Below are 23,088 nucleotides of genomic sequence, written 5' to 3' on the forward strand. Positions count from 1 at the left end.
TGCATTTGTAGAGAGGTAGAAGAGCCACACAAAGGCTGACGCAGGGGAAACGTAGCAGTCTCTGGAGCCAAGATCGAATTGCTAAGAGGGGGAGACATTTTTAGTTTCAGAGGTCGAAAAGGAGTCCTAGAGTGTCGGAGAAGCATCTTTCCAACCAACAAAAGGAAAAATGACTTCATCAGAGGCCAGTCAGAAGCTTGACGTCTAGCAGGTTGTGTAGAGCAGCGCAAAGGCTGATGCAGAGGGTCAGAGGTCCAAATTTCTAAAGACAAGTCGTGTCGGGAGTTTGCTAATGGGGTGAGGAAAATTCCTCACTAGATTTTTGCCAGTATTTTTTTCTCTGTAGGATTGCTAGATTGCGACATCTAGTTGTACTCAGAATTTCTCACTATCGCATCATAATAAAACCCTTAGTTGCTGCACCAATTTTCCTAAGTTGGGTTTTTCCGAGGACTTTTGTCCAAAAATAATTGTGTTATTTTTTATGCGTGTGTGCTAGCATTTCTCAGCTTCCAACGTTTTATTTTTTCGCAAAATTTCATTTGTGAAGGTTGCAGTGTATTTATTTCGATATTTTTTGTAGCAGAGAAATTGTTAATTAATTAACAATTATGAGAAATAATATCAGTGGTTGCAATAGGATTCCAATTTGGAATTTTCACATGGTATCAGAATGCAGTTGATCAGCCAGAGAGCTCAAAGGCGAAAATAGAAGGAATTTTGTTGCTCATTGTGGGCAACAGGCCGAAATTCCCAAGGAAAGCGTAGTCATTCTGCTAGGAGGTCAAGCTACTTGTGGAGGTTCGATTTTTCTAAGTGAGGGACAAAAGAATTTGATCCTTACCAGATCGAGTGATTCCAGAGGCAGAGGGAGCAGCTCAGATTTTTTCATTGGGCGGATCTCTAGCTGGATGCAGTGGTTTTTGCAGCAGTTCACTAGAGCAAAGAAAGCATCAGGGTGGAAGAGATAAGAGCACACATAGAGGGAAGATTTTCCTTCGGGAACTTCTAGTCTCAGAAGTTCGATTTTCCTTGCAGATTGGCAATAGTTGTGAGTAGATCCTCTCACTCCAGAAGGGAGTGCGAATAGCAGAGCAACAACCGAGCAGAAGGAAAGAGGAATTTTTCGACAGTTCATTGAGATGGCCACTGTTGGGCTTCGTGATCAGGACAGGTTGGATGGAGCTTCCAACTATATCATCTGGAAGGCAAGGATGTCCTTCCTTCTAGATGAATATGGCCTGAAAGCCTATATTGATGCAGTGGTGGCAGTTCCCACGGATGCATATCAGCTGAAAGAGTACAGGAAGGAGATGGCGCAGGTGAAGCGGTTGATCCTGGATGGAGTCTGGGACCATATAGTCTCGCATCTATCTGGCAAAGATACTTCCAAGCAGATGTGGGATGCTCTCGTCACGTTATATCAAGTTACTTTTGAGCAGCGAAAGATGTACCTTGAAGAGAAGTTGAGGCTCATCCAGATGCATGAAGCGACAAAACTTAAGAGTCTTTGTGCTTTTAATATAAAATACACAAACGTATTTATAAATTATATTTTTCTTAATAATATGAAATGTACAAGGATGTTGAATGTTACAATGAGGCCTTGCTTATATACCTAAGCAGGTGTCCTTTCATGATTGGGCATGTCTTTTAGACATTCCTTTTCACTTAACTAATGACTATTTAAGATAATCATAATTTTGATTACTTATTATTTATGTTTATTTATATTCATTTTATTTTATATAATTTATATTCGTAACATTGCCCCTTCCTTCGAAAGCTTTGTCCTCAAAGCTATATTGCTGACAATTTCCTTCATCTTGCGTTTGTCATCTCGGCATATGTAACTTGACGTCTTTGGTACCTCATCTTGTATAATTTGCTGGTAACACTGTCTTCAAACTAGGGTTTTTTTCGCTAGTATTTGCTGGTAATACTGCCTCCCCCCCTTTTTTCTTTTTCTTTTTTTATTATTTTTTAATTTAATTTTATTTTTAAATAACTTTATAATATATATAATTATATGCACTATATAATATAATTATATTATAGTTAATTTATAACTATATAATATAGTTGCATTATATAAATTTTGATAAAAGTTTATAAAATCAAATACGACTTATGATAAGACGCGATGGGTTATGGCGAGGCACTACGGCCGACGAAGTAGTGATGGGTTGATGATGCAGTGAGAGTCAACGAAACTTGCGAACGACACTGTGGCAGAAGATCCAACGTCTTGGTGGCACTGCGCGGACAGAGCAACATCGGGTTGAAGGTAACGCTTTTGGTTCTGGTGAGCGGGAACCGGTGAAGAGTGACGACGGGAGATGGCACGTTTGACATGTTATCGTGGTCGGGACAACGTATAGGGTACAACACTGGGGATACAACGACCATTGAACTGAAGCGATGTGATTGTTAACATTGTTAAAAATATTACATGTGGCTTGGTTGAACCAAGATGGTTGGCCTGTCGGGCAAACAGGAACGGGGTTGTTGGAGGTAACGACACTGATGACAGGGCAGCAGCAGCTCTGGTCAAGTACGCGAAAGGTTATAGAATGTCCACCATGGCATTTGTGGCGGAGAACAATTATACGTTCCCCAAAGGCTTTAGCTGTCTTTCTATCTTCCCCTCCAATGGAAGAAACAATGGAGTCGTTGAAATTGTACTAGCGATCTTGAACATTCACAATGGTTGTATAATGTCCAAAGTTCAGACTACCACTATTGTGATCAAAGCCATCAATTGGGAAGTCAATAAATGTCATCACTTGATATGTATGGTATTCATCATTGTGAAAACTTACTAGAAATACAATTAAAATCTCAGGTAACATCCAGATATCTAGCTTTTGTATGGCTTGCCTAAATTCCTTGCACTAAGGACAATACCAAGCCTCTTCAAGGGATAACACTTTTTCCTTGAACCTAGACTTCAACATCGTATACAGAATTAGATCCTCTTCTTTAATCTTGTTCTCACTCTCCCTTTCAGCTATTGGTAAATTCCTAAGACACTTTGTTTCATATTTTTTCAATTATTCTTCTGTCCATTCCACTATAATTTGTAGTCTTTCATTTGAATCCAAAAATGGAATCTGCTCATCCCCTTTTAGTATTGTCTGTGTCTTGTTGCCATTTTCATATGCTAAATATATGACAAATGAAATTTCCTCTTCTGTAGAGATACCAGTTTCATTAAAATCCATGTCTGCATCACCATCCTCGTTTTCTTGAATTCGAGTTCTCAACATGGGAGCGAGCAAAGTAAGGACAACTGCTTGCACATCAACTCTTGCCCAAGTCCTCTACCCTAAGCATGCTACTAGAGGTGCAAATTTGCGAACTTCCACACTCTAAATCTCATGATGCAACACTATCAATGGAAATTTCTCTTGAAGAATTGGAAGCCTATATGCTACTGTTGAAGAATATAGGGCAATTAGGTGTAGAGTGATTCTTTGTGACAAGATAACAATTTGTGAAGTCTTTTTACAATTTGTCTTTGTTAGCTTAATCTTCTTCTTTGCTTATTAATGCATGTGTGTGTGCTTCATCAAACTACTATCAAAACATAAAACAAGAACACAATATGTTGGCTCTCTGCCAGGGCCAAAACCTCTCTTCTCGAGAGTAAAACCCTTCAGTAAGCTTTCTCTTATTGAAGCTTCTTTCTTGATCAATGCCAAACCATAGACCCTTGACTAGAAGATCCTCCAAGCACAAGTCAAGTCCTTCCTTTTCTCTGCACTATGTTTTCCAGTACTTTGTTCACCTCCTTTCGGCACTTCGTTCTTCCTTTCACTATTGGTAGATCTTCTAGAAGAGATACATTTACTTAGTGATATCCTTCACCTAAGGATACTCATTCCTTCTCTTGATCATCTGAGTTCCTTCTTAATGTATGGTGGTAGGCTTAGTGTGACAGAACTGTAGCCCTAGTTCTCGCACGTGAGAGAGGTACCCTAGAGAATTAGGGTCCTTTTACCTTTGATAGAGAGAGAGTCTTCTTTTCTTGCCTTGAGAGGCCTTGTAGGCCTACTTTCTAACCCAAACAATGATGAACATGTGACTGTGACCTTACTACTGATATAACCGCAGATTGTCATATCTTTTCTCGCACGTGTGACTATATTAACCCTAGAAAACAGTCCTTTCCACTTCAACTTTTCTCCTCCTTCCTTCGCTGCCCTAGAAGACCTCTTCTTCGTCCTTTGTTACCCTTTTTCTAGCCTCTTCTCTTCGCAGATTTCAGAGCTGCTTGGTGGACGTTGTAATGGAGTGGACAACCTCTATTTATAGAGGATTGTCCCTCCTTTTAGGCCGACTAGAAGGCCGACATGTAGACTGTTTGCAGGTCGACTTGTTATGCTTACTTTGGATGGTTTCTTTGGTGGTGTCACATGATTGAAGGAGACTCTTTGATGGTGCCTTTGCATAGGAGGGGACTTCGTTGATTTTTGAGTAGCATTGGATGTGCTCTAGCTCCGAAATTTTGTGGAGGGGCTAGAACACATGAGATCTCCAAGGCCCAGAAATCGTTTTGAGAAATTCCACCCAAATTGTATTTTAGTAAAATAATTAATATTTTTAATGGGGTTCCTAAGTCTAAACTTAGAAAAATTAAAATATTAATGGGTATTAATGAAAATATGGGTGAAAAGCTTCTAAGAGACGAGGATCAAGTCTAATTAATCTTAGCCGTTGATTAGAGACTTAATCTCAACCGTTGATTTCTAGACAGGAAAAGTATAAATGGGGGCTTGGGATCAGTTGGAGAAGACACACAAAGAGATTGAGGAAATCAATTTTCTGAGGTGAGAAGTTCTCAGGAGGAAAACCGATTGAGGAGATCTCTAGCAGAGAGGGGTAGTTCAGCAAAGGGACTTCAGTCCAAGGCCGAGAATACATAGTAGAGAAGCAAAGCAGCACCATGAGAGACAGTGCAGCTCCAAAAAGGGTGACACAGAAGCTAGAGAAGCTGACGCAGTCACTTAGAGGCAGCGCTGGGGTTTCTGTGAGGCAGAGAGAGCAGCAGTTCAGCGAATCTATTTTTGAGCCGGGAAGGCTCAGTGGGAGGGTGACACAACTCTTAGAGGAGGTGACACAGTTCTAGCGCAGAGCTTAGAGCAACCATCACTGTCCAGCACTGGGGACAACGCAGTCACCTATGGGATTTGTTCATCCAGTTGTTGGATTCGCCAATATATATGTCTCCGGATAGAGGTACTTCTACCGGGTTTATTCTTTGTTGGGTGAGCAGGATTTGGCACCCTAGTTGTATTCAAAAATATGCTTAATAATAAAATCCTCATATCTGCTGCAATGGTTTTCCGGCATTGGGTTTTTCCTAGGACGTTTAGTCAAAAGATAAGTGTCCTTTGTATGGTTGTCTCATTTATTTTTCAGTACTTAATCTGTATAGTGGTGTAGGCTGCAGTGTATTTACATTAATATTTTTTGAAGAATTCTGAAAAGAACTTGTTAAACTGAAGAACACAAGTAGGTAATGCAAATCAGCTTACTGCAGTAGCATTTCTGGTTTGTTAGATTCGAAAACTTTCATAGACTTGACTTTGCATGGAGATTGCTTCTTTGACTCTTATTATTTATACAATGTAACATACCCTTAAGGCCTTTAACATAATTCTTTTGACCTTTTGATTTACCTATATCACTTTAGCATGTGCTAGACCTACTTCACTGAGCAAGCAACTCATTGCCACATATTATAACATAATATTTCTTTTCTTGAATAAATACAAATATCAAAAGTACATTTATGAAGACCGAACCTAGTTACATTTCCTTCAACACTCCCTCTTAACTTGGGAGGTATTCATACAACATTACAAGGTGTTTGGCTATGTCTCAAACTTCAAGAATTCACATAAGAGAAACCGGATTTGCAATCCATCTGTTATAGCTATTGATTTGAGGTAGCATCGGATGTGCTCTAGCCATGAAAATTTGTGGAGAGGCTACAGCACATGAGATCTCCAAGACCCAGAAATGGTTTGGGCAGATTCTAAACAGTTTTGGAGATATTAAAATAATTAATATTTTTAATGGAGTTCCTAAGTCTAAACTTAAGAAAAATAAAATATTAATGGTTATTAATATAAAACTAGGTTAGAAGGTTCCAAAAGTCATGGATCAAACCAAATCTAATCTTAGTCGTTGATTAGAGATTTAATCTCGGCCGTTGAAGGACCAATGAGAAAAGTATAAGAGGAGGCTTGAGGGTCAGTTGGAAGATACACCAAGTTGATCAGTCGTTCTATTCTCTAGAGCGGGTTTTGCTAAGAGAGATAGAATCAGTGATCTGAGTTGCAGCTGAAGGGCAGTGAATACATATCAGAGAGGCAGAGTCAGTACCAAGAGGAGCAACACAGAGCAGGGAGAGGTTGACGTAGAGCCAGCCAGAGGCCACGCAGGTTGACGCAGGGCCAGCTAGAGGCCACGCAAAGGCAACCAGGAGCTGCGCAGAGCCAGAGAGATCAGTATGTGAGACGCAGAGGCTCTAGAAGCTGACGCAGAGCCAGAGAGGTTGACACAGGGCCTAGAGGTAGCGCTGGAGGATTTCGTGGGACAGACTGGGAGCTAAAGAGCCAGATAGGGTGATGTAGTCCCTATCAGAGTGACGCAAAGAAGCATAAGCTGCATTGTTGTTGTGGGATCGTTCATCTGGTGATTTAGCCAGAATATCTGTCTCCGACTGAGAGGTACTATTGCCGAGGGCATTCTCTGTTGGGAGAGCCATTTCTGGCACCCAGGTTGTATTCTGAAACTGCATAATAATAAAACCCTCTGGATAGTTGCACCAGTTTTCGCGCATTGGGTTTTTCTGGGGACATTAGTCCAAAAACAACAGTGTCACTTGTGTGCATGTTTACTTTCAGTTGATGATCTATATGTGCTGATACTGTACTTGTATTTATTTTCAGTATTTACATGGTAAATAACTTGTTAAGTAATTGAACAAGTAAGAAGAAATAAATCAAATAGTACAGGAAGAATTTCTAACGAGTTAAACTTAGAAATTCCAACATGGTATCAGAGGGTGGTTACAGATCACAGGATAACTTAAGGCATCAGCCGAGCAGAGAAGCAGCAGCAGAAACAACTATCCCAAGTGACAGAAGTTCTTCCTAGCAGAGAGCAGCAAGGAAGGGGTGATGCAGAGGGCCTGCGTCATCAGTTCGATCCAGGAGGAGGATCAACACAGAGGCAAAGTGGAGCAGACCTGACCTACGCAGTGCCCGATCATATTTCTCAGTCAGGAAGGATCGACGTTGTGGCCAAAAGGTGCAAATTTTGCCGGTGCCGGGATTGCGCAGAGCCTAGAGGCTCAGACCTTCAGATTGTTGGGGCATAGGAGGCTGTGGGTAATTTGCGAAGCAAAGCTGGTGGGGTACTATGATCAGAACATTACCTAATAGGGAAAGACCAAGGAGGAGGGAGTTGCTTCCGAGGATTTCTAGCCAAGGAATCTGGATCAGTGGTGCAGTTGCACAAACAATCGGAGTGGGGCATCTCGACATTGGCAGAGGGGTTTCCAGAAGGGAAATCGAGACTCAGAGGGAGTCAAACCGAGAACTTCCAGACGAGAAGTTGAGAGACTCAACAGGAGTCGATCAGAGGACTTCCAGGAGGGAAGTAGAGAGACTCGAAAGAGTCAAAAGAGGAGCAGTGAAATGGCAGTGAATGGACTGAGATATCAGGATAGACAGGACAGAGCTTCGAACTTCGTAGTCTGGAAGGCCAAGATCTTGTCCATTCTAGACAGGGATCACATCAAGCACTTCGCCTTGAAAACGATAGTGATCCTAGTTGACCCGGCTGAAAATGAGAAGTACGAAGAAGTAATGGCCAAGGCTAAGTGCATCATCCTTGATTGGGTCAAGGATCATGTGGTACCACATATTGCAGAGAAGAGTACAACAAATGAGATGTGGGACGCCCTGAAGAAGTTGTATCAGCATACTTCCGTGCAAAGGAAGATGTTACTTGAAAATCAGCTGCGATCATACCAAATGCAGAGGGGAGAGCAGATAGATATCTTCCTCGGGTGATTGACGAAGATCCGAGACCAGCTAACTTCCATAGGGGCCACGCCGAATGAGGAGATGTTAGTGAGGACCGCACTGAGTGCAGTCTCAAAGGATTGGGAGGTATTTTTCCAGGGCTTACTGGGCAGGTCGAACCTTTCGGATTGGGAGGAATTGTGGGCGGCTCTTCATCAAGAAGAGATCAGACAGCTAACCAAGGCAGGGAGTAGCGGTAAAGGGGTCAGAATCAAGCAAGAGGAAGAGGAGGATGCAGCTCTAGCATCTGCGGGAAAGCAGGAGAAACGGAAGAAGAAGGACCTCTCCAAGGTCAAGTGCTTCCATTATGGGGAACTGGATCACTATGCGAACCAGTATCCAAGGAAAAAGGGCAAGGAAGAGGCTTCTGAGACCAAGGCAGCGCCAGTGAGCGCGGAGAAAGAAGTGGAGACAGATGACGACTGTGCCATGAGTGCTCATGCACCACTTGAGAGGAAGTGGGGTGACATCGAGCTGTAGTCAAACGGACTACAGGGAATGAGAGGCAGGATCCTTGAGGTACCCAACCTCTTGGATTATACCTTGCTACGGGAGCCCCAAAGAGGAGTAGTAGGACTGGCGGATGTTGGTAGAGACAGATGCAGATGGAGCAACAGAGAGTGCTACAGTGTAGGAGTCTCGGGACAACGTGAGGCAGCAGTGCGAGATGCATGGAGTTGTTGTAGCAGTGCAGAGGTCAGTAGAGGGAGTATTTGTAGCCTAACAGGGACATCAGTAGTTGGGTGGATCAGTTACTTCTCAGTGACTAAGTTGCAGTGCAGTAGCACGATGCAGCATGATGAGAGGGGGTTGCTGTGCAGATGCAATTTTGGGAGAAAGGACCAGCAGCAGCACAGATGCAGAGGGAGCTGTCGTACGGATGCAGCAGTGGCAGTGGCAAGTCCATGGGCAACAGTACAGCATGCAACAGTGTAGAGGATGTTGGGCGAGGAGGCCTAGCATCAGCACAGATACCAGTGCCGTATAGTCAGAGTGATGCTCAGTATGGAGTATTACTAGAGCACAGTCCTTGCTAAGAAGGAGTGTTGATTTGAGGTAGCATCGGATGTGGTTTAGCCATGAAAATTGTTGGAGAGGCTAAAGCACATGAGATATTCATATCAAAGACCTAGAAATGGTTTGGGCAGATTCTAACCAGTTTGGGAGATATTAAAATAATTACTATTTTTAATGGAGTTCCTAGGTCTAAACTTAGGAAAAATAAAATATTAATGGGTATTAATATAAAACTGGGTTAGAAGGTTCCAAAAGTCATGGATCAAGCCAAATCTAATCTTAGCCATCGATTAGAGATTTAATCTCGGTCGTTGAAGGACCAACGAGAAAAATATAAGAGGAGGCTTGAGGGTCAGTTGGAAGGTACACCGAGTTGATCAGTGATTTTATTCTCTAGAGCGGGGTTTGCTAAGAGAGATAGAATCAGTGATCTGAGTTGCAGCGGAGGGGCAGTGAATACATAGCAGAGAGGCAGAGTCAGTACTAGGAGGAGCAATGCAGAACCGGGAGAGGTTGACGCAAAGCCAGCCAGAGGCCAAGCAAGTTGACGTAGGGCCAGCTAGAGGCCACGCAAAGGCAACCAAGAGTTGCGCAGAGCCAGAGAGGCCAGCGTGTGAGACGCAAAGGGTCTAGGAGCTGACGCAGAGGCTCTAGAAGCTGACACAGAGGCCAGAGAGGCTAACGCAGGGCCTAGAGGCAGCGCTGGAGGATTTCGTGGGACAGACTGGGAGCTGGAGAGTCGGATAGGGTGACGCAGTCCCTATCAGAGTGACGCAGAGCAACAAAAGCTGCATTGTTGATATGGGATTGTTCATCCGGTGATTCAGACGGAATATCTATCTCCGACTGAGAGGTACTACTGCCAAGGGCATTCTCTGTTGGGTGAGCCATTCCTGGCACCCATGTTGTATTCTGAAACTGCATAATAACAAAACCCTCTGAATAGCTGCACTGATTTTCCCGCATTGGGTTTTTCCGGGGACATTAGTCCAAAAACAATGGTGTCACTTGTGTGCTTGTTTACTTTCAGTTGATGATCTATATGTGTTGATACTGTACTTGTATTTATTTTCAGTATTTACATGGTAAATAACTTGTTAAGTAATTGAACAAGTAGGAAGAAATAAATCAGATAGTACAGGAAGAATTTCTAACGGGTTAAACTTAGAAATTCCCACAATAGCATTATAATAACCAACATTGTTTCCACAACAAGGCCTTGACTGACAACTCTATCTCTCAATAGATCAGAGCACAATCTTGGCGAGACCAATGACTTATAGACACCTTCATCATTGTCTCTCAAGGTACATACCCACCCGAGTGTTCTCTGAGTATGACCTTCTAGGACTATTCTTGTCTTGGGTTCCCAGCCCTCAAAGAATATCGGTCCTCTTGCCTACTCTTGTCTTGGATGCCCTACACATCCTCAAAGAGTATCGGATGCCAGATGATTACCCAATCCTCCCATTCTTTCTTCCCAAGTGAAGACAAGAATGTTGTGTCTATCTTGTGTCTACATTTCCATTCATAGCCTTCATCTAGACTTACGGTTGTTAGTCCTGGTCTAGTGCATGACACATGAAATGGAAAAACACAATTTTCACTCCTTTGTAATCAAGGGTGATCCAAAACTCCCTCTTGATCAGGGAATAGTCAAAGCTCCCCCTTAACTAGGGACTCTTTCATTCATCAACAACTTCTTCTTCATGGGTTCTTCAACTGCTTGATCTCCTTCCTTTCTTTGATGTCATGAAGTCTTTGTTCAAACTTCTTCTAGGTAGGGCACCATCCATCGATCACTTTCCTTCCTGGTATGTCATGTCATTGCTTCCTTCGTGGAAAGTGACTTTCTTGTCATACATCAGCTTTTCTTGTCATTTGTCTACTCCTCTATCATCTGTCCATGCTTCGGAATACTCTTCTCATGGATGCTTCGTCGCACTTGCTTGTTTACATGCTTCGACCTAGTAGCCTATCATGACTTCATCCTGATATTGCTTCAACATTTCTTTTTCTTTTTCTGGATGGCTTCTTCATCATGACATCTTCGTAGAGTAGAATAAGTTATCCGCATCTTTCCATAAGTGTGAAGGGTCCTTCCTTCCTTTGTCAGAATTGTCCTGCCTTCTTTCAAGAGATGTCTTCAAAGTATCTTGTCAGATAGTGATTCTTGGTGATCATGGTGTTCTTCACATGCTTGATCTCTTTCTTCATTTGTTTTTCTTTGGATAAGTTGGTCAACCATCTTATGCTCCTTGAGAGCACTTCTTCATTGCTTGCTTCCTAGACTAGTCAGCATTTCTTCTTGCTTCTTAGTCAGCAATCTTATACTTCTTATGTGAGCATATTCCTTTGTTGACCTTCATTGCATTGTAGTACATGCTTTTGAGCATGTCATTGGTGAAAGAGATTCTTTCCTACCTGATCATGTTATAATATTATAGAACTATTCCCATGACTCAATAATATACAAATGATAACATCACTAAACTTTGATGCATACATACCTCATCTTGATTCTCCTTTGATCATCTTAGCTTCATTTGGTTGTCCTTGGTGTGGCCCTTCTTGCTTCACCTTATCTTGCCTTCATATCATCCTTTTCTTGAATCCTATGAATGGGATTCCCAATGAGACATCTGCTTTGGTGCATGAACCTTCTTTTGAAGATTCCATCATAGGATCTTAAAGACCTTTGCCTTGCAAATGTTTCTTTTCTTTTGATGATGGAGGTCTTCTAAGATTATGATCAATCTTCTTTCATCGTGGATGAGGTCTTATACTAGGTATGTTCCTTCTACATGAATATCTTGAGCTATATCTACCATGCTCCTATATTCTAGAAGATATTTCTAACCATGCATTTTATTCTCATTATAAATGCTAGTTCTTCATGAGTATCTAGAACTCTATGTACTTCATGCTTCTAGATTATAGAAGATGTTTCTAGTCATGCAATTTTATTTTTATTCCTACGTGCTCCTATCCTACTCAAAACCTTGAAAGAAGACTTGAAGTAAAGAGTTTGACTTAGTCATAGTAGAGATCCGAAGGATCTTCCTTCTTTTGCTTCTTTTCTTCTTCTTGCACCTCTTGAGTCATGTGAGCTTCTTCCCTCTTTTTTGTTGTTGTTTTTGTCCTTCTTAAGCTTAGGAAAATTCCTTTTGTAGTGTCCATATTCTTGGCATCCATATCATTGGATTTTGGACATGTCTTTGTTGTTTGTTCTTCGAGAACCAAATTTGCCAAATTTTCCCTTTCTCTTGGCCATGGTAGCAAATGCTTGCTCCTTTGATCTCACATCTTCCTTTGCTTTAAGTCTAGTTTCCTATGTCTTGCATAGAGACCACATTTCACTGAGTGTAGTTGCTTTCTTCTTGGCATATATGCTTGATGTGAAGTTGTCCCAATCCTCATGTAGAGCATTGAGTACTACAGTTGTCATTTCTCTGTCAGACATGACTTCCCCAAGCTCTTGAAGTTGATCTCTCATCTCAGAGATCTTCGTGAAGTAGGGAGCTATTCCTTCCTTGGATATCTTCATCTTGTACAATTCATTTCTTAGAGATATCACTTCTCCAGCTGTGGATACTAAGAATAGCTCTACTAGATTATCATAAATTTCTTTTGATGTTTCAAATTTGGAGACATAAGGAATGAGAGAGTCCTTGATAGATCCTATCAGAATCCTTTGAGCTCTTGTCTCATCCTTATTGTACTTGGCTAAGGCTTGCGTTTGTTCCTTAGTAGGGATAGTGATATTCCCTTGACATGCTCTAGAAGTTCATTCTCTTTGAGAAGTAAATCAGTCCTCTTCTTCCATGCAAGAAATTTATTGGTACCTACCAATTTGTTGCTTTCCTTGCAAAAAGACATTGATGTATATTCAAAAGGGGACATATACTTACTTGATAGATTTTGAGATGTAGTGGATTTGCTTTCTCCTTGAAGACTTTATGGCTTTCCTCCCTAGGATCTTGATGTTCTTCAAGTTTCCTTCTCCAAGTGGACTTGCTTGATTATGAGATTTGCTTGGTAACTTGTAGATGATGTAGGTCCCTCTTTGATATGCTCTTCTTTGTAGGTTCCTTTGTGTAAGGCTCTTCTTCTTGCTATGTAGTCTTCCTTGATGAATGATAGATGGTAGGCCTTCTTTTCCTTGAGTAGATTTGGCTTGATGCTTCAACCTTGTAGATGCCTTTCCTTGATGAGTGTTCTTGAGTTGCCCTTTCCTTGATGTGTCACCTTAGCTCTGATTCCATGTTGAAGAATCTAGGGAAATTAGGTGTAGAGTGATTCTTCGTGACAAGATAACAATTTGTGAAGTCTTTTTACAATTTGTCTTTATTAGCTTAATCTTCTTCTTTGCTTATTAATGCATGTGTGTGTGCTTCATCAAACTGCTATGAAAACATAAAACAAGAACACAAGATGTTGGCTCTCTGCCAGGGCCAAAACCTCTCTTCTCTTGAGAGGAAAACCCTTCGGTAAGTTTTCTCTTATTGAAGCTTCTTTCTTGATCAATGCCAAACCCTAGACCCTTGACTAGAAGATCCTCCAAGCACAAGTCAAGTCCTTCCTTTTCTCTGCACTATGTTTTCCCGGTACTTTGTTCACCTCCTTCCAGCACTTCGTTTCCTGGAACTTCGTTCTTCCTTTCACTGTTAGTAGATCTTTTAGAAGAGATACTTTTACATAGTGATATTCTTCACCTAAGGATACCCATTCCTTCTCTTGATCATTTGAGTTCCTTCTTGATGTATGGTGGTAGGCTTAGTGTGACAGCACTGCAACCCTAATTCTCGCACGTGAGAGAGGTACCCTAGAGAATTAGGGTCCTTTTACCTTCAATAGAGAGAGTCTTCTTCGCTTGCCTTGAGAGGCCTTGTAGGCCTAATTTCTAACCCAAACAATGATGAACAAGTGATTGTGACCTTACTGCTGATATCAACGCACACTGTCCTATCTTTTCTCGCACGTGTGACTGTATTAACCCTAGAAAACAGTCCTTTCCACTTCGGCTTTTCTCCTCCTTCCTTTGCTGCCCTAGAAGACCTCTTCTTCGTCCTTTGTTACCTTTTTTCTAGCCTCTTCTCTTCGTAGATTTCAGAGCTGCTTGGTGGACGTTGTAATGGAGCGGACAACCTCTATTTATAGAGGATTGTCCCTCCTTTTAGGCCAACATGTATACTGTTTGCAGGCTGACTTGTTATGCTTACTTCAGATGGTTTCTTTGGTGGTGTCACATGCTTGAAGGAGACTCTTTGATGGTGCCTTTCAGTAGGAGGGGACTTGACTTTGCTTGGAGGTTACTTCTCTGACTCTTATACAATGTAACATACCCTTAAGGTCTTTAACATAATTCTTTTGACCTTTTGATTTACCGATAGCACTTTAACATGTGCTAGACCTACTTCAATGAGCAAGAAACTCATTGACACATATTATAAAATAATATTTCTTTTCTTGGATAAATACAAATATTAAAAGTACATTTATGAAGACTGAAACTACTTACATTTCCTTCAACAGCTACCAGGACGACATTATTTGCAGTATTGGAGAAGGGATCAGATGGATTCTCTAGATACTAAACCATTTGATAGTTGGAAATCTATGCAAGCAAAATCTTCTCGTCAGCCCTTATGGAGCATAAAGAGATTAGAGCGTTAACTCTGTCCTGGTATGTTCCATCCCGATTCACAGTTACTATATGTTGTGCAGGCCTTTCAATGCCATCACTGCTAAATACTGTAACTCTCGTTTTTAGAGTTTTGGGAAATGTAACTAGTAGATGCGTAAAGGAATCAAATTTCCTTTTGACTTTAACACAAGTAGTGCACAATAATGTTTGCCTATATTGTCTTTCAAACAGATCCTGAATGATGGAATCTTCCCGTGCTTTATGGTGTGCATGATATGTATCTGCTAATGTCTCATCTGAGCATTCATTGTCATTATCAATCTCTGTGTAAAGCTTGTTTTCCACGCGATTTAGATCTTCATGAAGTCCATCCAACAATACAATTAGGAACTCTTGTGCATCCTCTTAACGATAACCTGCAAAGTTGGGTTTTAAAACACCAAATGTTTGTTTAAATGAATCTGGTGCAAAGTTTAATCCAGGAATCCATGCTTTCCTCAATAACTCACCAAATGTTGTTGCTAACTTGCCCTTATATCCAAGAGGATTATCATGATTTATATGCTCTTGATAATCTCCAAAAAAAAACTCTACTAGCTCAGGTATATGGAGCACACATTAAATAGCACTATTTATAGAACAAGTATTACCAAGGTTCTGAAGTCCTTTTAATCCCACAAAATTACCCAATTCCATGGGTGAACAACTTGATTTAACCTTGTGTGCATATGTGTGTGCCCTTTGAGATGTTACCGGTAAACAACTTGAATCATCCTTGTGTGCATATATGTGTGCCCTTTGAGGTGTTGCTGGCAATATGGCAGTGTCATTTTCTTGCACTAGAGATGCGTATGACCTGAAATGTTTTCCTGAGCTCAGAGTCTTTTGACTGTTATAAGAAGACATTCCATTAACTTCCAACAGAATTTCTTGACCCATCTCTATTTTAGCTTCCTGAAGAGTTTGATCTTCACAGTATACCAAAATATTGCGTCTTGTCCTCCCCTTATAATTCCAAATGTGAATTTGTTCAGATCTGAGTTTGAATAGCTCACATGGCCTCCTATAAAGTTCACCTAAAGTATTTGTTTTTCTCATTCTAAGAGTGAATTGTTTCTCTTCTGGTGCTACTACCAAGAGCAGCCAAAATGGGTAGACATCTACTGCTAGATGAAGTGAACTCAATAGGAATCGAATGTGCCCATCTTCGATAGAATTAGTTTCACATGCTCTAACTTCCTTAGGGGCATCATCAAGTTCACAAGATTTGGTATCTGCATTGCTGTTAGTTTCAGGAGTCCCTTGATCAATCCCAGGTTCATTAAGATCCTTGTAATTTTGTTCTTCATCCTCCCTTGTCTGCTGCAAATCAACTGTATTGGAATTTGACTTAACTAGATCAGAACCCACGATTTCCTAGCTTGCAACATCAATTTTGTCATCTTCTTCAACAGTCTTATCTATGTCACCTTGAGGAACATGTTCAACAACATTTCCTTGGTTCGAACATTCTTTAATGTTAGTCCCTTTCATGTCAATGTATTCTTCCTTTAGACATGCTGTAATTTCTGCACATGATTTTTTTAATTGCTGAAATGATTCTCGAATTTCACTTAACTGCTCAATGAATTCAGAATGTAAACTTAATGGCATATTGTGCAATGGATAACATCCAAAGGCTCGCATGGCTCCGATGCCACTAAAGCGACAAAACTTAAGAGTGTTTGTGCTTTTAATACAAAATACACAAAGGTATTTATAAATAATATTTTTATTAATAATATGAAATGTACAAGGATGTTGAATGGTACAATGAGGCCCTGCTTATATACCTAGGCAGGTGTCCTTTCATGACTGAGCATGTCTTTTAGATATGCCTTTTCACTTAACTAATGACTATTTAAGATAATCATTTTTTGAATATTTATTATTTATATTTATTTAAATTCATTTTATTTTATATAATTTATATTCGTAACAATGCAGAAAGGGGAAGGCATAGACCCCTTCCTCACCAGGATTCAGGAAGTCTGGGACCAGTTGTCAGCTGTAGGGGCAGTGCCTCAACCCATGGAGCTAGTTATATTGGCACTCAACAGTGTCTCCAAGGACTGGCAAATCTTTGTCCAAAGCATATTGGGCAGAAACAAGTTACCAGAGTGGGACAGGATGTGGGATGACTTGCAGCAAGAGGAACTGAGGTGAGCTCCTCTAAAGATCTCCATCAGTGGCAGCAGCAACGGACAGAAGCAGGTGGAGGAGGAGAATGTGGCCCTCGCATCTAAGGGTCCTAGTCAGGGACAAGGGGAGCAGAGAAAGAAGAAAAAGGACCTGTCAAAGGTCAACTGCTTCAGATATGGTGAGCTTGGTCACTACAATACTTAGTGTCCTCTCAGGAAGAAGGAAAAGGAGGAGAAGCAGGACCAACAGGCAGCTTCAGCAGAGATTGATAGGTTGTCCTCCAGGCTGGAGGAAGACTTCGCCATGTTTGCTGATATACCTCCAGAAGTGAGGTGGGGAGATTTGGTGTTGTAGCCCCAAAGCACTATAGACGAGCAGGGTCCTTAAGGAGTCCACCTCATGGATCAATACCTTGATACGGGGGCCCACATTATTCAGTAGTAGGATAGATCAATGATAGTTGATGCGGTCAAATGCCAGAGTGACAGTTGCAGAAACTAGTAGCAGTCAGATGCTGGGGAGCGCAGTGCAGAGTTGACAGCAATGCAGCTGGCACAATGCAGAGTCAGCAACAGTGCAGAGGCTAGTAGCAGTCAGAGACTCGGGTGACAGATGCATTACACTGATCATAGTTGATTCAATATTTTAGATACTTTTCAGTTGCAGATGTTGCAATTGCAGCAGCAACATATGAGAGGGAATTGCAGTCCAGATGCAGTGTTGACAACAGTTCAACAAGGTCAACAGCAGCACAGATGCAACGTATATCAGAGTTGCACAGTGGTTGGTGGGCAGCATGGCCGGACATCAGCAGCGTGACAGGAGATGATGCAGAGAAAGGGTGTTGGGGCAGAGACTGCAGCACTAGAACACATTCCTCGTTAAGAGGGAGTGTTAGTTTTTGTAGCATCAGATGTGTTCTAGCCTTGAAATTTTGTGGAGAGGCTAGAATACATGAGATCTCCAAAACCTAGAAATTATTTCTAGAAATTCCGCCTAAAAATTACTTAATCAGATTATTAACCAATTTTTAAATATTTCCTAAGTTTAAACTTAGGGAATATGGTTAATTAATCAGTATTAATTAAGTCAAGGCGAGAATCATCTAGAAACTCACACGGATCGATCCAGAGATGATCCTAGCCATTGATTAAGTTTTAATCTTGGTCGTTGTTGCTCCAACAGAGGATTATAAGAGGAGGTCGATGTGGTGATGGAGAAGACACTTGGGTAGTTTGATTTCCTTGGCAGATAGAGTTCCAGAGTACCAACAATCAATTGCCGAAGAGAGAGCCAGAGATCGAAGTAGTGAGAGAGAAACAGAGACAGTGAAGCTGGAGGAGGCATTCCAGATCCAGCGAGTGCATTTGCAAAGAGGTAGAAGAGCCACAAAGAGGCTGATGCAGGGGCAGCGCAACAGTCTCTAGAGGCAAGATTGATTTGCTGAGAGGGAGAGGTGTTTTCAGTTCCAGAGGCAAGGAAGGAGTCCCAAAGTGTCAGAGAAACATCTTTCTAGCCAGCAAAAGGTAGAACGACTTCATCAGAGACCAGTCAGAACCTTGAAATCCATCAAGCTGCGCAGAGCAGCGCAGAGGCTGACACAGAGGGTTAGAGTGCCGAATTTCTGAAGGCAAGTCGTGCTGGGAGTTTGCCTATGGGGTGAGAAAACTTTCTCACTAGATTTTTTCCAATATTTTTTCTCTGTAGGATTGCCAAATTTCGTTATCCAGTTGTACTCAGAATTTCTCACTGCTGCAAAATAATAAAACCCTCAGTTGTTGCACTAGTTTTCCCAAGTTGGGTTTTTCTAGGGACTTTTGTCAAAAAATAATTGTATTATTTTTTGTGTATGCGCTAGAAATTCTTAGCTTCCAGCGTTTTACTTTTCTGCAAAATTTTATTTATGAAGGTTGCAGTGTATTTATTTCGATATTTTTCGTAACGGATAAATTGTTAATTAATTAACAATTAGGAGAAATAATATCAGTTGTTGCAATAGGATTCCTATTTTGGAATTTTCACAAGACCCAGAATATGACATTCTTACTTGATTTGGTCTTAGAAGTTGGTTTGTGTCCAAGTGGCGACTCCACTAGATCTAAATACTGCAAGTTATTCTACTAGGAGACATCCAAGTAGCTTGCTTAACCCCATCCTTGAACCTCAAAGGGCTTATAGGAAGAGGTTAAACAAGCTCTCTTCTAGTAGGTTCCTTGCTAATCTTGGACAGGAAGCACTTTCTGACATCCATCTCTTGTTTGAAGCTAACATTGACCAAGTAGTCATAGAAATGGATGATGTATACAATCCTATTGATTTTTCTAACATCCAAGGTTATCCTCGTGCCTTGCCCAACAAGGCCATTGAGAAGTTGCCTACATTCCAAGGAAACAATGCCATAAGTGCCAAGATACATATAAGGAATTTCAACATTTGTGTGGCCAAGTGGTGTAGCGGACAAAATTTCAACCATGAAGATGTAAAGATCAAGCTATTTGTACTTTCACTTGAAGAGGATGCCATGGATTGGTTCCTAGAACACAATGTCAGTACTTTCACAACCCTTGATGAAGTAATAAATGCTTTCAACAAGAAGTGGGAGGAAAGGAAAGATGATCGCCACCTCTTGGCTGCATTAAATGGAATTAAAAAGAGTGAGAACGAAACAATGGCTGAGTTCAACAAAAGATTCAATGATGTAGCCAAATGTTTGCCCCAAGACATTAAGCCCCCTAAGAAGAATATCCTCATCTCATATATAGAGTCTTTTAACACTAAATATCAATATGAGCTATGGTTTAAAGAGGCCTGCTACCTTAAGGGAAACTCAAGCTGCAGCAGAAAAGATAGAGAAATTCAGAAGAGCATCTGGAAAGTCAGATATCCCAGGATTCACAAAAGGAAAATTGCAATAGTGCGAGAAGAAGACTGAGATTGCAGATTGTGTGCCAAGGAGCAGAGCATCAAAGGTAATTGATATGTAGAAGTAAGTAGTTCAGAGGTTGTGAGGACTTGATAATACTTGAGGGAAAAGCTAATGATGTAATCTGTTTGTCACCCGAGAATAATGATATTAGTTATTGGATGAGTTATATTCCTTTCTTGTATCTCTATTATTTTCCCTTCGCTGCAATTGCCCTGTGGTTTAGACCAGTGCATGAAACCATGAGTTGGGTTCACTTTCCAACTGCTGCACCAAAAGGAAGTGAAATACATCTCATTCAAATGATTTGCATTGAATGTGACCTCAAGAAATTTGAGATGAATAAATAAAAGCAAGTAGCAACTCGAATGGAAGTTTGTTTCAAGCTATTGAAGGAAATGTGTCTTCAGACGCAGGAAAATTGAAATTATAAAGTTAATTTCCTATCATTACGACTGGGACCCTATTGTAAGTAATTGGGTGAACATGGCATGGTATTGCGAATGAAAAATTTAGATATCATTGGGGAATGGGCAATTATGGTATCACATTTAATGGGGGTTTGGAAGGCAGGCTACAGCTTGTTGGACATTGTGACGCAGATTTGGCATGTGATGGTAATGCGCACAAACCAACATCAGGATATTGTTTAATGTTGAACAAAGATGTGGTTTCGCAAACTAGCAAGAAGCAGTCACAAGATCTCTTCCAAAAGAGAAAATGTCCAACACCGATTGGCTGAATGGCAAACTGGGGATATTTGCCGCAAGGAAACCCAAATTCGAACCTTACAGAGACTTCTCAACTGCCATTCTGAACAACAAGAATTGAAGAAGTGATGGCCGATAAGAGGCTGTCTACCAATCAGTCAGCTAGCTCGGAATCTTCTGTTAGTCCACTCAACATCGTATCAGCAGTGAGCACCTTCAACACGATGCAATTAGATTCCACTTAACATTTCTAATGATTTAGGTAGAAGTATTAGGAATGGGTAGACAATTTTTTAACATATCTGTGGGATATGAAAACAAATAGGTTAGTAATCATTTGAATACACTCCTGAAATGAAAAAAAAAAAAAACTGTAAAACAAAACATTATGGTGATCTGTATGTAATTCTGCAAGTACATATAGAGAAATTGGAACGATACTGTTTTAAATTATTCATTCTCTGGCTACCTCTGTTTGAATACTTTATCTTCGTCTTTTCCCTATTTTCTATTTAGCTATTCAGATGTTGTTTAAAGATTTCTGAGTAAAGCCTCCATCTTTACCACACTTGCAGAACATTGAAGTTCACTACTGTTTCACACCCTCAGCTACCAGAAATTGAGGACATGACCTTTTTTTATTTTCACCCTTTATGGTGGGATTGGTCTACTGATTGGTGCATTAGTAATTGACCTCCTCTTCTTCTTCTTTCTGTTTCCTTAAAGAAAGAGGAATGCCCACTTCAAGGTGGACATGCCAAGAATGGTTTGACATGGGCTTTTTTTAATTGTTTAATTGAGTTGAGAAGTTCAACCCATTAAAATGATTACAAGTAATCATTCTACACGCAGCAAGAGCAGCGTAAGCACTGAAATGGTTATTGGTATTAACAAAATTCTGAGTAGGTGGATCAGCAGTCAGTGAAATAATAATGAAAATACCAGACGGTGGAAAACTGAACTTACCAGCTAAGCAATTTGAAAGCTGGTGAATGTGAGAAGATGATGAGTTCGCCTGAGAAAATTGAACTGGGTAGAGAAGCAACAGACCCATACTCAAAAGGGTGCACGCTGAGCGAAGGGTCTGTGCTGGCAGCGTCAAAACTGACTTCATTCTCGTGGAGATTCGTGTGGCTGTGTGTTTTTGTGCCGAAGGCGCCACGCCACCACGTGGACAAGCCTTTTGTTCACATAATAAGCCATCGTCACCCACTTCACTTTTGTACCACTCGATGTTTTGAGAAATGAGGAAAGCTTAGATCAGATAAGACGATTAAAGCCAAAATGACTTGTGTGTGAAAAGCGCAACGAGGCAGAACAAACTAAGTTGAGTTGAGTGGGATCAATTCTGCACGTTAAAGAAACTAAATGCTTCCAAGAAATATCTATGATAAAAGTACAAATTTATAAAAAAATATTTAGAGTTATTGTTTATCACGTATTCAATTTATTCTTTTATGTTTTATTTTAATATATATGTGTTTTGGGACATGTGTAGGTGTGAATAATAAATCACTGTAAACTGGTAAATAGTTGGATATTAATGTCTTTGTGTTTTTGGAGATGTGTAGGTGTGTAAATAATAAATCATTGTAAAATGGTAAATGGTTGGATACGTTTGTTTGATCTTAATATAGTTTCTAATTTTTTTAGATTATTTCTTTTCTTATGTTTCCGGTTATACTTGTTGGGAAGTTTAATTCATAATAATATATAAGTTTAAGTTTTAATGTATAAAATGATCTTTGTATTAATAGAGTTTTTTATAAAGAGAATAATTTTATAGTTAATATAATGGTTGATTGGTTATGAGATGAATTATGTATTTAATCTCACAAAAAAATTTTGTCATGGGTGTACTGTGAGTGTGTAGTGTATAAATAATTAGTTACATTATGTTTGTAAAATCAATATGCATGCTTACTTAGCTTCTTGCTCCTCCCTTGAGGGGTCAATCGTATAGGTGCATATAGTTTATTACATTGTGTTTGACATCTTTGAATAGTTTTTTTGACTTCAATATCTCATATTTTTTTACTCGTTATTTTACATGAGTTGTGAGGTATAATATATGATGTCAATATCTCACTTAATTAATTTATCCCTCCTGATTCTTGGATCGTATTCTTCAAAATCTTCTTGAGATACTTGTTATCTCTCACTCTATAGGCATAACTATTTGTGGACTTAGTCATTATCAACTTCAACTCAAACTCTAGCATTGATTGGGCTTTATTACACCTCAAATCTCAACTCATAAATTTTGTTTTGAAAGGTAGAAACCCCAATTCATACGTAGTCTGAAATCTAGGATCAATTTATGCTCTCAAGTCTGGGCATCACAACCAATCCGGAGATCCGAATAACTTTTATACCTCATGATTTTCTATTGTCTAGATATCTCACTTTAATTCTAGAGGTCGCTTAATCTGGGTACCTTTTCTATGTCACTTGCCGCTCGATTTGGAATTTAGTTAATATGGCTCCTCGTTGAATTTTCTATACAAC

General features: G+C 40.3%; 1 protein-coding gene across 3 annotated transcripts in view; it reads right to left on the reverse strand.

Moving 5' to 3' along the window:
• Positions 1–21,741, reverse strand: part of LOC149159287 (uncharacterized) — a 205,800-nt gene extending 184,059 nt beyond the window's left edge. The window contains exon 1 of one of the 3 annotated variants that reach the window (XM_089436448.1): positions 21,547–21,741. The gene's annotated coding sequence lies outside the window, so the exon portion shown is untranslated. The remainder of the gene's footprint in view (positions 1–21,546) is intronic. The other 2 variants (XM_089436447.1, XM_089436446.1) reach the window with 2 other exon arrangements.
• Positions 21,742–23,088: the final 1,347 nt, after the last annotated feature.

This window comes from Pinus tabuliformis, chromosome 5_2 (assembly GCF_031772625.1).
Source record: "Pinus tabuliformis cultivar Carrire ecotype Pingquan chromosome 5_2, CPIR1, whole genome shotgun sequence".
Classification (NCBI taxonomy): domain Eukaryota; kingdom Viridiplantae; phylum Streptophyta; class Pinopsida; order Pinales; family Pinaceae; genus Pinus; species Pinus tabuliformis.